Source organism: Petromyzon marinus, chromosome 9 (assembly GCF_048934315.1).
Source record: "Petromyzon marinus isolate PM22_M1 ecotype Great Lakes invasive population chromosome 9, UKy_Petmar_22M1.pri1.0, whole genome shotgun sequence".
In the NCBI taxonomy this organism is placed as follows: domain Eukaryota; kingdom Metazoa; phylum Chordata; class Hyperoartia; order Petromyzontiformes; family Petromyzontidae; genus Petromyzon; species Petromyzon marinus.
In genome coordinates, this window is record NC_133675.1 from 15650947 (window position 1) to 15666519 (window position 15573).

Sequence of the window (15573 nt, forward strand, 5' to 3'; positions counted from 1 at the left end):
AAAAGGCCTAGCCACAGAGGGAGTCCAGAGCAGGAAATGTCTGAATGTCTTACAGAATGTTCTCCCAGCTTGTACGTGTAATTGGAACATGCAGTTCTTTAATGATCGCGCTCATTGTCTGGGTCACATGTTCCAGGCCGGATGAAAAGTCTTAGTCTACAACTCCACAGTGAGTACGTTAACTCGTTTTCCTCCCACCGTGTTGCATTCATTCTTTGACTCATTACCCCGCGAGCCTAAAAATTGCCTTCTGGCCCGGCGGGAGGCATCGCATTATAGTCCCGAGCTACACTGCCACCTGCCTCACTCTTATCTCAATAATCTGGTAGTTGACTGCTGGTGTGTTGAAGTATATAATTCAGAGTATCTCATTGGGTGGCCTTGAGCCAGGAATGTTAAGTCTACATTCCTGTTATGGTGAGGGCGTTAAAAGTCTTAAAAACAAGCAAAGTGTATCCTGCAGAAATTCGCAATCGGGGGCACGCACCTTCACGAGTGACCCCAATCCAGTGGTGGAAATTCCACATTTTCATGGCAGGAGTCAATCTATCGAAAGGACCGCTGCCTGTTGCCTTTTCATAACAAAGCGGTTACTTGTTTTATCATTTGTCACCGGGAAAGGTTTTAGGGTTTGGTGGAAATGTGGCGTAAATCGGATGGTGTGCAATGGCACGGCCGTGTACCCTACGAATCGCAGCCCTCGATGGGATGGACCCATGAGCTGTCGTGAACACCGCCGGGCGTTTTCTTTAAAGCGTGACGGAGCCAGCAATCCATTTGGTGGCAGCGTCTCTCTCTCTCTGTTTTTTTTTTTACGATTGCATATGACCCGATGTTACCTATTGGACAAGGCATCTGATAAGCGCAAGTGGGTGACTTAATGTACGGCCGGTCTTTGCGAGTGCAACACTCGCATTGAAACATTGGCAATCTGCGGAGTTTAGCTCGGGTCAGAGGGGCGCGATAAATAAATAATCGTCAAGCTGACACGCAATATTTTTGAATGTAGGCCCGGCTATTAAGGCTGAGATTTGCATCTTTGCGGTTGGCGGCTATGAATTTGCGCACGTGGTCGGATGGGATGTTATTACAAACCGCAATGTGTTGGTGCTCTTTCTTTGACGGAATAGAGGAAACTTGGCTTTTTTATCTACTTGTGGTTTTAATCAGCACTAACGTCTGTTTTTTTGTTGTTTTTTATATTTTGTAATGCAAGTGCTTGAGTGCAGTGTAGTCTGATTGGCATCATTGAAGTGGACTTTCTGAATTTTAATGCTTTATTAAATCACCGCTTGTCAAATTAAAATGGCATGCAATTTGGAAATATTGGCACTGATTAAACCGTCTAATTCGGTAATGCAGATACATTTTTTTGCATGTAATTTAATAACATTTTCGGTTTTGAAATTGCCTCAAAGCCACAAAGTAATTATATTTACTACACTTGTTTTGTACTAATGGCAAGGCTGATTTCCATTGTGGAGAGACCACCTATATATCCACCAACCCTTCTTTGCGTGTGGACATCCTTTAACAGTTGTTTTCTACGTGTGAGTATTGTTATATATATACATGTTATATGATGTGCCTTCATGCACGGTTAGGTTTTTGTTTGTTCTGGGAAGACACGCTGGGCACTGCCTGAATTTCCACAACTGGTTTGGCACCACCACAGCAGATGTTGGAGCATTTAAACAGCCTGACCATGCATCCAGGAAATCCTGACTGCATCTCAAAGGCTCCATATTAGAAAGCTCCTCCACAGTATCCTTGGCCAATCCCTCGTTTATTAGGCATGCATGCTGAAGGAAGCCACAATATATACGAGTTGATACTCTCTGGTTCTTTCGGTAAAGTCACGTAGATAGAAAAAAATAATAAAAGAACACGACGTTTCGGTCGTAACACAAGCCTCCGTCATCAGGTGAGAAAGAATGATCTGCTGTTGTGGCTTTATAGAGGCACGGGAGGGGGTTTTGTAGAGTCGTGGGAGGGTTTTGTAGACTCGACAAACCCCCTCCCCCCCTCCTGTGCCGAAACGTCGTGTTCTTTTATTATTATTATTATTTCTATCTACGTTACTTTACTGAAAGAATCAGATAGTATGGATTCCTGCAGTCACGAAAGCTTAAAATCAAGATATACGAGTTGATAATGTTCAATTAAAAACAGTCTCTACATATAGGTCAACATCCGCATTGCTTCTACATACACCTCTGTGGTCATCTTTATTTAATTAACAATACAAATATACAACCACAATGGTGAATACATTTTTTCGTGGCTGAAGAGGGCAATGAGGATGCTTTTATATCTACTTGCACACATACGGAGGGCGCAGTGGTTAGCGCACTGCGCTATGAACCCGGCGACTGGAGTTCAATTGCTGGTCATGGCTAACATTGTGGGGGCAAGTCACGTGTGAATGTGCCCTGGGCTCTTCCCTTTCACCAGCCAGCACTGCCCAGCACAGCGAAGCTTGGTCAAACGGTCTCCCATCACCAACACAGCGTGGGAGACCTTTATTAAGATGTGGATTGAGACAAAGGCCTGTAAACGATTATAAATAGTTTATTATCATCTGTCCACGGCAAAAGTAGATTGCAACGTGGCGTAGTCGTTTGTGCTGCATACTGCCCAGACAATTAGGCTCAAGTTAACATGTCCTGAGCAACTCTCGCTTGCCCAGTTTGACTGTGCCTCCTGGCTTCTTGAGCACAGTAACTTCATGTCATTAAAAAGCCTTCCACGTGCATGATTTGTCTCTGTGAAAATGCACTTCTATTTTGGAGTTAAGGATTTGACACTAAATGAGTGCCCATGTCAGCTGTGTCCGGAGAAGACATTGTAATGACTGGTATTTATACATGCAATTTGCCTTTTAATCTGTCGGGCCTACCATGATGGCAAGTGCTTCCATTTTCCCGTGCTGTGGAAGCTTCAAATGAGATCCTGCCAGTGCTGGTCCACGGACTCGCCAGGCAGCCTGGCGTGGAGCCTGGCAGCCTGGCTTCGTTTACATGCAGGGTATGCCCTCGGTAGACCTGAGCATGTCAGCCACGCTTGTCATCACACTTCAGTGTTTCGTGAACTAAATCAAAGATCAAATTCCCCATGCGCTTAGCCGAGTGTGGGATGTTATGCATCTTCATCGGTGGTCACAGTGATTCAATGACTCCTGACCCATGGCTGTGGTCATTTATGCTCAATGAGCCACTGTCGACCTCCCACGTGGGACCTTATTTGTTGAACTTTGAATGATGTTGGGCTAGTCGGTCTCCTTGAAGGATTTGAACTGACAAACTTGGAGCACTCTGACCACAGTGCCAGACATAGTTAGAAGTGCACAAAACATACTTTTGTGTTCACGCCAGTGTAACCTAGCTTTTGGGCATACTTCTGTTCGTATTGAGGAGTGTAACAGCAGTGCAGTCCTGAAATCCATTCTGTAGCCATCGGTGATGCATAGCATTGTGCCAGAGTACTCTACTGGCAGCTTATGATGTCACCTCTTGGTTGGAAATCGACTCAGCCCATCATCCTGAATTTTATAAAATAACTACCAGGTTCTGGGATGTCTACACTTCCTATACTGGAATGTATATTTTAACCACCGTTTCTGAAAGGTAGTGAGCATTGAATTTCCCGACAACAGTGTGACTGAAACATTTGACTCGGCACATGCTGCTGGCTCATTGGTGAGCACACTGAAATCCCGGCTACTCAGCCCTCAGAAGTAATTTAGAAATTCACTGTGTTACTGGCACAGTCAGTTGACAAGACGTATAGACTCAGGCATTGCATCGTGCACTCCTATATTGGGCCTTCAAGTTGTGTGGTCTGCACAGCGTGCTGCCCTCCACTGAGTCGGTTCATCCTCACAGTCCGCTGTTAATTCGACTCCAATGTCAGCACGGCATAAAAAACGTTAGCGCCACGCGCAGCGATTTAGCAGTTTATTTAGAAGGACGAGTCCATCTATGTTCTGAAAAGAGGAGGGGGGAGACGAAAAAATTAATGTATGCTGTCTGAAAGCCACCGTAAGCGTGAACAATCAATTAAGACCTGAAATGGTTTATCAAATCCTTCCAATGATTGCTAAGCCAGAATCCATCTCGGTTGAAATTGTCTCTGTGCTTGTATATGTGGATAGCCTCATGAACGAATCTCTCATGTTTTATATATATTTTATTATTTTATTGTTTCTCTTCAACGTGACTTTACCGAAAGAGCTAAGGATATGAATTACTGCAGTCACGAAAGCTTTAAATCAAAATTTATCTGCAACTATGTTTACTTAAGAGTCCAATGACCTGACTGTTCTTTTGTTATTGTTGTTGTGCAGCGGCTGCTACGGCTTGTTTATTTAAAATTTTAATTTCCGGAGTGTCTGCGCAGGCTTGTCGGGCCCCGTGATTAATTGTGGCCGCCCGTGATTGATTGTGGAGTTGTGAGTGCGTGTACAAGAGGCAGCGTAATTAGCACCGTGCTCCCCCGCGGTCTGCACCGCACGACCTTTTGCCTGGCACCGCGCATGCTGTGCTGCGTACAATTTTTGTTTGTTTCATTCTTCGCGAGACCTCGAGCCAAGTGTTCCAAGCGCCGAGTGCAAGGCACCCGTTGCGCGCTGTTGTTATCGCACGCCTGCTTTGCCGTACACGGGAAATTACCTTAATGCCGGTTCAGTGACGTTTATTAACTTTTTTAATGACGTTAATCCGCATGCGCTAACGTACGTCTCAATTATGCAAACGTGGTGTTGGGGAAAAACAAATCTCTCCATGCAAGCGAACGTTGTGCGGAGCTCTTCTCCACTGGTGGTGGCCCTGAGCAAGCGTTGGAAATGTCACCACCGTTCTTCTCAGTGTGCGCCGGGGGTGTACGAAGAAAGTCCGCGTCTCCCGTTTCACCACGCGTGGTGGGGGTTGGTTGTTGATCTTTGCTGGCCGTGCTGAGAGAGCGCGAGCAATTCCACACCGGTTTTATGGGACACTCTCTGCTCGGAGCATCAAACTCTTGCTTTCTCTCCTGGGCAGTGCGGTTGTTCACTTTGTCGACTCCCAGAGGGCCATGGTGGGCTAAGTTAAATTTGATCTCACAACCCTTCGATCGCGAGCTGAGCGCAGCGCAATAACCACAGAGTACCACCGGGCTGGATTTAGATAGAATCCCTAAGGTTATCACTGATAATCAAAGGTTAAAATAAAAAATGATAGTGGCTCCCGGTTTAATTGAGCATTGGGTATTGCTCACCCCCACTGATCTTCCCGAACTAGTAGGGGGAATTTCAGATTTCTATTGCAATGTCCAATCCCTCCGATGTTTTGCTTGGTGTGATGCCTTTGACATTTCGCTTCGCTTTTTCGGAGCTTATTCAGCAACCGTGTAGGTTTCTGAAGAAGCTCCCAGCAACACGTGGCACGAAACGTCGGACATCGTGCCGAACAGCGCGTGGCACAACCGTGAAAACATGACGGGGGAGCGGTACAGCATAACCGCAAAAATCTACGGTGGTAACATCCCACCCATTCCCAAGAACAACCACTGCAGACTTCCCCGACTTGACAAACATTTCTCAAATCTGCTGACTGCGATGGGCTGCTTCCGGCATTACACCGCTTGGTACGGACACGGGGGAACCGGAACCGTGTTTATGGGGCTGGCCAGACGGCTACAGCAGCAGCAGCACAGGGCCCCTGGGTTCACACAGCCCAGCGCGTGCATCCCACGGAGAGTCAGCGGATAGTTACACGGCATCTGACTGCAATTAGGAGCCAGGTGTCTTCAAGGACAATGGCCAGACCCAGTGCAATAATTGGCAACGAAATAGATGTGGCGATTTTTTTATAATTTGGTGGTAAACTCTTAGTTTATTGAGTGTTGCGGACCCCGTCACGAGCCATTAAATGCCTTGTAAAAATGGTAATGAATCTCAGTGGGGCCCACATGGTTAAATAAAGGGCGCTGAATTGACGTGCGCAAAAAAAATATCACTGAAGGCTTGCGGACGCAAAGATATTGAATGCTTAAAAACACACAGTACGTTGACCTTAGGAGTCGTAGGCTGTCTTAATTCATTGCGTGAAGTTAGTTGTCCTAGATATCCCTCGTGACCTTGGCTATGAGCAGATACCCAACCTGTCTTCCGCCGTCTTTGGTTACCTAAAGCAAATATCCACGGATTGATTCTGCGCTCACGGTGTCTCGTCCCCGTGTGCCCCTGCAGATGTTTACGTTGTGGTAACACGAACGTCGTCTGATTACGAGGTCACGCGTGCCCGCGCTCGCACCGCTGCTGGGCAGTGCCCCGTCTCCATTGGCAGCCCTGAGACAGCGAGTGGTGACAGTGCCACGGTTTGATTCTTGTTTAATTTTTCGACACTGCGCAACCATGTAAAAGTAAATTGAGTGTAATATTCCTTCAACAAACTTTGGATAAATGTCAGCTCTGGATGACACACGCAAGTGAGTTCCTAAGCATGCCATGAATTATTTAAAAAAGCAAAGTACCAGGTCCCTAAATGAATCGCATTAAAACCCATAATAATTTATTTTAACCGCAAGGCAGCAATAATTTACCATGGAGTGATGCGTGGACGTCAAGGCCTAATTAGCGAGCGCTGGCCCGAATATGGAGCCTAAATTGCCAGGTGGTAGATTAATATGAAAAAAATTATCGATGCACATTCGGTAATGGGCATAAAATCGAGCGTTTTGTGCAAAGCTACACATTACACAGTGCCGTGAGCTGGCAGATACGGCTGCAAGAGGGTTCACTTAGCAAGGCATATTGGGCAGAGATAATAAATTGTGGGGGTTTTGCTGCTGTACAGCCGATAACCTGACGGGTTGGCGTTCGGTCTGCCCCAGCGCTTTGCGATTGGTGCGGGTGCATCGCATCACAGTCCCCTTACGAACGGATCGATCGGAGCACGCATTTTATCTCACTGTAGTTCATATGATGACATTTCGGGTCATTAAGGATCTTCAAGCCTTTTGTGGGTAACGATATGGGTAAAATGCAGTCGTGTGTGGGGCATTCATTCATGGTGCAATTTTTAGTTCCAGGCAGTTGTGGCTTGTGTGTTGCGCTGCCAGTATATGATGGTTTACTTAAAAGAATAAGCACACAGTACAAATCATGTTTCAATCGTGCAATCAGCATCATGCCACGGGATGAAGAGATTCATACTTTTACATTCCTCACTCTCAGTGTCACAAGTGACGTTACAGAATTACTCACGGAGTTAATTCAATTGGCCTCTTATTCACGCTGGGTGTTGTAGCCCCACGTGAACTTTAAAATATCCATCTCGTGAACATATTTCCCCTGCCCGCCCCCCATATCAGTGAATTAAAGAACAATTCTTCATTTCACAGGTAATTTTTTTGTGTGCATTTGCCATTGACTGGTGCCGAGACCATCCACATAGTGTTCTTGAGAACCCGGTTTCAACGCAGGGTGGCTGAAACCCAGATTAAAACCCAGGATCTCTCAATGTGGCTGGCTCCGTGGGCCATACATGCGCGTTATAAAACCGTGGGCCACCCGTCCGCTCTCGTAATTGAGACGTCACTGCCTCTTTGCTATCCTCATTGTCGTGGGCATGTTGACAGAACTCAACACGCTCCTCAAAACCTCACTGGCGTAAAAGGAAAAAAAATATAATCAAAGTCGGTAGCGTTAAGGGCAATGGACCTTATTTGTAGTCCATAAACAGAGGCGAAAGCCACACATTATTACATAGCGCCGTGAGCTGGCAGACCTAACTACACGAGGGTCGCCCAACATCTCTGTGTAGGTGCTATGAAAGAAGGACCATTGCCCGATGTCGCCGATTTCTATTTCTTGTTTTCTTTTAAGGCACGCAGTGCTGTTGCCGAGTGTGTTGCGTTTCTCGTTTTAAGAGTGCTTGTGCACCACTGCCAGTGTAGCATCGCCAAATGGACATATGCAGCGTGCCGAATGCGTCCTTAGTTCACCGTTGCCTTTGAGTCGAATCGTTGGCGCCATGCAGACCCAGCTTAGGAGCAGGATCGCCGAACGGCCGCCACGACTCCAATTTCCCCTCGGCGATCTCGGCTCCGTGCAGGTTGCGTTCCTCCGTCCGCACCCTCAAGGTGTCCCGTCACTGCACCCTGAGGTGTTTTTCGAGACCAAGGTCAATGAGAACCCGAGGAAGCAATAGGCAAACTTTTTTTTAAAAAATAAAATGTTGAAATGAATTTTGTAATAGCCCCTTGGTAATCCGGCTGTGTCAGTCTTAGCAGTGCAGGGCCACTGAGCGCTGGTGACTGTGACTGCCGTGATTTACAACAGCTGCTTCCCGCAGGCCTGAAAAGTCTCGGCACGCATCAGATTGCTTTTATATATTTATCTCTGCTGCGGTTGCTGATGCTTGATGGTAGCCCAGGTCGTAAGTCCTTCGCTTGATTTTTTTTCCCACCCACGAATAGTGACGAAGGTAAAAGACGAAAAGGTATTCGCGTTCGCGAAGTGCTGGGACGTTGCTTGTCTCCATCGCTTTGGTTGACACGGCGCTCGTCCCTGTACGGTGGGGAGCCGTCTCGTCGCGGTGCTCCGGACAACAAAGGGATGCTCGTCTTCCTCGACGGCAGCGGAACGATGTGCCCGCCCGACCTCCCCTACGATGACCCTTGTGGTGGCACCCGTTCAGCCGCGCCTGCTTATAAAGCGGCCTTTTGCATGGCTCATGATGCTTTCGATTCCGGCAATGGTGAATCGGGGACGAATACTCTATTCCAGCGGCTATTTGTATCCGAACCTCGCACGGGGAACTCCCCTAGGTCGACTCGGCCTGCAGAGAGCATGGCCGACGTCCGCAAAGGGGAGAAAAATGCGGCGAGGCATGGCGTTGACCGCACGGCCCCATCCCATGTGACGTACCACACCTAATCAGTGCCGACTGTTGGTGCGGCAATGGTCTGCGCGGTTTAAACAGTTTGGTCGATGGCATTTATCGGTGTCTTTATTATTCTGGGTTGTCATGCGCATGTGAGTTTGCTTCAAACCGCTTCTTCAAAGGTCTGAAAGCTTATTAGGAGTGGGGAGCTTTTTTCAGAAATGCAGAGCCACGGGTTGCTTGGATTCTATCACGAATGCACCGAGAGATCAATACGATCAAATAACATCAGCACCGCCACAGCCAGCGTCGCGTCGCGTTTTCGTTACCCGAATCGATGGAGCTGGCAGTTGTCAGCGGTGGCACGGAGACGGAGCAAGCCGCTTTATTGGCATTAAATGAGAAAAGTTCAGCCACCGTCTTTGTTACACAAGGAAAAGTTTCCCTTGCGGAAAGAACCATGCATTAACATAAAACATTTTGAATACACAGTTGTAATTAAGTATTTGAAGTTTCACTTGTTCTTAAGTTTGTAAGTTGGAAGCAAACTCCCTGCCCCCTCTTTCCCTTCTGTCTCCCTCGATTTGACTTTGGGTTACACACTTTTTCCCCTTCAATCAGAGGTAACCACGTTGTATAAACGGGTAAACACCCTTGACGTTGCCGCCACGCGTACAGCAGTGTATAGGAATGAACGAACGTGAATAATACAACACCGCGCGTGCCACCGTGGCTGGCATCTTGCGTTGTGGCGTCAGGGTTCGCACGCTCCACGCGGTTTCTCGACTGGCGCGCATCTGGCACGGATGCAGTCCATGGCCACGCCCTGCTGTAGCATAGCCCCGCCCCATTTGCTGGTTAGCTCCACCCACGTCTCTAACAACCAATCGTAAGTCTGCGAACGTGCACGCGATTAAACGAGTCGCAGCAGATTGCAGAGCGCATCGCGATTCCGGTGGCGTCTGTCTCTGCTGTAAGCAACCGGCTAGCGCAGGGGTCGGGAACCTATGGCTCGCGAGCCAGATGTGGCTCTTTTGATGATTGCATATGGCTCGCAGATAAAACAAAATATTCTCACTTGTTTTAATCCATCCATCGATTTTTCACTGCGCATGTCCTGTTCAGGGCTGCAGGAGCAATTGTCCATTATTTTAATTGGATGATACTGGCCTATGTTTGCCGTTGCTGGGTAAAACAGGTAAACGCCCCCTTTTGAATCAGTCTGAGACTGCGTCTGCTCGGTCATTAGCTCAAAGCTAACCCTTCGACGAAGAAGATGGCGAAAAGAAAAAAAGACGACGAGTATCGTACATTTCAGGACGAATGGACCGAAGAATTCGCCTTTGTGGAGAGAGCGGGTTCTGCGGTGTGTCTAATTTGCAATGACAAAATTACATCGTTGAAACGGTCGAATGTAAAGCGGCACTTCGACACGCGCCACGCTACCTTTGCATCAAAATACCCTGCGGGAGACAGCAGAAAGAAAGCGTGCCAAGAGCTTCTGAGCAGGGTGCAAGCTAGCCAGCAGCAACTCCGCGTATGGACCCGGCAAGGTGACTATAATTCGGCTAGCTTTGCTGGTTCTTTAGCAATAGTGAGGAACGGAAAACCATTCACAGATGGCGAGTATGCTAAAACGTTCATGCTGGATGTAGCCAATGAACTTTTTGATGATCTTCCGAACAAAGACAAGATAATCAAACGGATACAAGACATGCCTCTGTCGGCAAGAACTGTTCATGATCGTACCATCGTGATGGCAAACAAAGTGGAGGAAACGCAAGTGAAGGGCATAAATGCAGCGCCGTTCTTTTCTCTGGCTTTGGATGAGTCAACAGACGTGAGCCATTTGTCGCAGTTCAGCGTGATTGCAAGATATGCTGTTGGTGACACACTGCGCGAAGAAAGTCTTGCTGTTCTGCCATTAAAAGGGTCCACAAGAGGTGAGGATTTATTCAAGTCTTTCATGGAGTTTGCTCAAGAAAAAAGTCTACCTATGGATAAACTTCTCTCAGTGTGTACTGATGGTGCTCCGTGTATGGTGGGGAAAAACAAAGGATTTGTGGCGCTTCTCCGTGAACATGAAAATAGACCCATCCTAAGTTTCCATTGCATTATACACCAGGAGGCACTTTGTGCTCAGATGTGTGACAGGCAGTTTGGCAAAGTGATGTCGCTGGTCATTCGTGTGATCAACTTTATTGTTGCCCGAGCCTTAAATGATCGCCAGTTTAAAACACTGCTGGATGAAGTTGTAAATAACTATCCTGGTCTGCTTTTGCACAGCAATGTGCGTTGGTTGTCAAGAGGGAAGGTGCTTAGCCGTTTTGCGGCTTGCCTGAATGAAATCCGGACTTTCCTTGAAATGAAAGGCGTCGGGCATCCTGAGCTAGCCGACACCGAGTGGCTCCTCAAGTTTTACTATCTCGTAGATCTGACTGAACATCTGAACCAGCTCAACGTGAAAATGCAAGGCATTGGAAATACAGTGTTATCCCTTCAACAAGCTGTATTTGCTTTTGAAAACAAGCTGGAGCTTTTCATCACGGATCTTGAAACAGGTCGTTTACTACATTTTGAAAAACTGAGCCAATTTAAAGATGCATGCACAGCAAGTGAGCCCATTCAAAACCTTGATCTCCACCAGCTAGCTGGCTGCACATCCAGTCTCCTACAGTCCTTCAAAGCACGCTTTGGAGAATTTCGTGAGCACACTCGTCTTTTTAAGTTCATCACCCATCCAAACGAGTGTTCACTGAACACAGCCGACCTGAATTACATCCCTGGTGTCTCCGTCAGAGATTTTGAAGCAGAAGTGGCTGACCTGAAGGCCTCAGACATGTGGGTGAATAAGTTCAAGTCACTGAATGAAGATTTTGAAAGAATCACACGACAGAAAGCGGAGTTGGCGAGCAAGCACATGTGGACAGAAATGAAAAAACTCCAACCCGAAGACCAGCTGATTCTCAAAACTTGGAACGCGCTTCCTGTCACATACCACACACTGCAGAGTGTGAGTATTGCTGTATTGACCATGTTTGGATCTACGTATGCATGTGAGCAGTCATTCTCACATCTTAAAAACATCAAGTCCAACCTACGATCACGTTTAACGGATGAAAGCCTCAACGCTTGCATGAAGCTTAACCTCACCAAGTACCAACCCGACTACAAAGACATCAGCAAATCCATGCAGCACCAGAAGTCGCATTAATGGTGAGTGTTATAAAAACATTATTTAAAAGAATAAATTCAGAGGCTTATTATACTGACATTTAGTTGAATTCACTTTTAAAATATATTATATGGCTCTCACTGAAATAAATTTCCAAATGTTTTGCTTTCATGGCTCTCTTAGTCAAAAAGGTTCCCGACCCCTGGGCTAGCGCAACTGCTCACGACTGGTTATGTACAAGCGAGGGAGTTTAAACATGTTTCTTGCCAAAGACAAACGAGATCTCAACAAAATCGGCCTCACCGCCAACTCAAGTCCCGATGCCCCCTTCTGGAATCGCGCTGCCACCATCCTCGAATCTGACCCAGGTCCAGAAGGACGCTGGCGAACAGAGTGGAACGTTGGGGATGTCCAAAACAAACACTTCGTTTGACAAAAGTCGCACCTTCTGGCATTGACATTCCTCGAAGACACCGGCGTCACGATCAACCGGATCGAAACATCAACAGGCTGCTGTGCATACCTTCATAAATGGAAAATTTAAGCTATAATCCACTGTGGACATACACCCCAAACAACAGACCATATAATATAGTAAACTACTGTAGCCTGCGCTCCTTGTGCAGGAGGAATAGCAACACTACACAAACTCTCTCCTGAAGCACACTCTAAGCTAGCAGACCACGACATTGGCATTTAGCTCATGAACATATTGCCACACGCAAGAACAAAACGAACAAATCCCTCATCATAATAGTACAATTAAAACAGTGGCACACTTTGCCACCTAAAGGCACGGTGCGAGAAATCGTCAAATAAATGCATCAAGGATCTGGCTGCTGGAAGCCCCCCCCCGCCCGCTTGGAATGTTGACGTTTGTCTGGTCGTTGTGTACGCAGTTGTAGTGCTACGCTGCAACGGTTGAGCGCGTGTCCCCGTTGAGATATTTTCTCTGGCTGACCCACCGCAAAAACCATTCTCCGTCTGTTTGATGGCCGATGCAGCATTTATTCTGACACGTAATCCAAAACACTCCGTTCTCCATCTTCCTGACAGCTGCCGTACAGGAGAGTAATGCCGTTTTTTTATTGCCCGTTTTTGTTTTTATTGTACAAGCTTTGTACGTTTCTCTCACCCGGGGTCTAAACAGTGAACGATCTACATCGAACCCAGTTTATTCCAAAATAACATATTCCGCACTGCGTGTACTCGTGTGTTTGAGGGACTGCTGATGGTCCTGATTGAATCGGCTCTTGCTGAACCAACCCATTCTGTTCCGATGCCGTCGGTTAAATGACAACCAAATGGACGGATGTTGTGTTTTTTTACAATTACTAGGCTTTTATTTATGCAGGAAAGATTCAATTAAGTCTTGGGGCTCCTTCGTTCTCTTTTTCCCAAGGAGAGGGTCCTGCTGTGGATGTCTCGACAATTGCTCATACGTCATTTTGTCCTGGAGGAAGAGAGGAGAGTTGTCTTGAAATGGATACCACTCAATTTAGTTTTCTCAACGGTGGTCAACTTATGGAGAGACTGGCCCGCGCGATGAAAATGTCGAATTTCTACCACATTCCCAGGTCCTCTGAATGGACTTTACAATCGAGGCATCGTCCGGCGTGCCACAGCACACATTGTCACGTGCTGGTGAGCGACACCACGGGGTCTTTAATGGCACACCACAGCATAGGCTCAACATAATACCCAAGTGACGTTTAGATTTGAACCTCCCAACCCTTGCAAGCTGTCTCTTTAGTGTCAGGTGTGCCGCTCACCAAGCAGTGTCTTCAGTCCTGAGTCTTCACTTGTGCGGTTCTCAGTCGCACATTTCTGTCTTCCCTGCCTCTATTGCTGTAAACTGGGACCCCCCTCATCCTGAAAAAACTCAAAGCAAGTTGCCATCATCGTGTGAAGGCAGTTATGATACGGACAAATATCCAGCTGTTGGCCAACGCGATTTCATTAACAGCGACGCCACGAAAGGTCGTGTGTAATAATGGGCTCATTTCTTGGTCATCCAATCTAAGATTAGAATTTCAACGAGTCATCTGTAGTTATTACAGAATTCACATTGGGGTAATTTTATTCAATCTACCGGTGCTATTCAGAGTGGGGTTGATTGCCTTCTGCGTAGTGGCATTCTGAATGGAGTGGTAATTGGAGTGATGGCAGTTGGTCCGTTTCAAAACTTTTTGATCCTTTTGTAAACTGAAAGTGTAGCTTTATGCACATTGAACATGCTGAATTTGTGTAGATTTAAGGTAAGTAAACACAAGTCATCACTTAATTCTGAACGTGACCTGCGCCTCACCTTGGTCAACTCAGCCTTTCAAAGGGTGGATGGATAATTTGAAGATGGCCAATGCTAAATTTGAATTCCACTTAATTTAACAGAGACTTTCTCCCCCACACAAAGGTCAATAGGTCATCATTGCCAGTGCCATTGATGTGACCACATCTTGCGATTACTTCTCTCTTCCTTCCAGGGCCAACAACTGCCGCACAGTTGACACCTCACCACGAAGGTTGTCTCTTGGTTTCCTCGCCCTAGGTGTCCCCCCTCGATATGTGGCCTTTGAATGTGCATTTCACGAACTCGATCTGACCTGTACCCCTCCATTATCCCATTCGGATGTTGGCTATCTTTTCTCAAGTGATACAGGCATTTCCAGCTCGCATAGCAACTATATTTCACTGAACAAGCCTTTGCTCTTCCAGATGAGATGAGACACTCGACAGACATCGAGTGCCTTATTCAGGATGCGAGGACAAGGAGATGAGCCGCATAACAAAATAACAAAGAGTGTAATGCGACACAAAACGCTTGAAGAAACATCCAAAATTACATCCTATGCAAATTAGCTTGGTAACCACACACAAACTAAGCAAGGGCCTGAAACAGCAACACAATTAAAATGAAATATAAGGCCCTTGGACCAAGAAGGTCTATTCGTGTCTGTTTTCCAACGCAGTGTTTCCTAACAGGTGAACTTTTACCTTGCAACTTTTCTGAATCAGTGTTGTAGCCTGTGAGGAAATCACACCTGGTATCTCCATTATTACAAGAGCTACGCATAACAGGTCTCGCATGCTTATATTTACACGTAATTTAATAGGTAATAAACTGTAAAATCTGTGAGCTGTAGCAATTCATAATTGATTAAAATATATTCAGAGTAGCTGCTGTCAATTTCTATAGCACTCACATTCAATGGCATCAGTGAGCGGCGTCTTATTTCATGGCTTAATAAACCAAGCCGAGGCCAAAAATACGTTTTAATGAAAACCTCGCCATCGTCGTACGCTGGCTTCAAACGCTCGGTGAAACGTTATTTGAATAATGCGTTTAGGCTGAGTTTACGGTGCTTCTGGAGGCATCGTACGGTGTCGATACAGATGTTGACATCAAAATTGTGTTTCTGAGATATTTGCAACCGGCCTCTGCCACTTACCAGTCCTTGGACTGGTATCATCCGTCATTGCCAGAGGTAATACTGGTCAAAGACATCGTTCTGTATACTGTATATGTGTGTGTGT

General features: G+C 46.5%; 1 protein-coding gene across 2 annotated transcripts in view; it reads left to right on the forward strand.

Annotated features, from left to right (window-relative positions):
* The window catches only part of LOC116940448 (dedicator of cytokinesis protein 1-like), a 337619-nt gene that overhangs the window by 118009 nt on the left and 204037 nt on the right, over window positions 1-15573 (forward strand). The gene's annotated exons all lie outside the window — the stretch shown is intronic.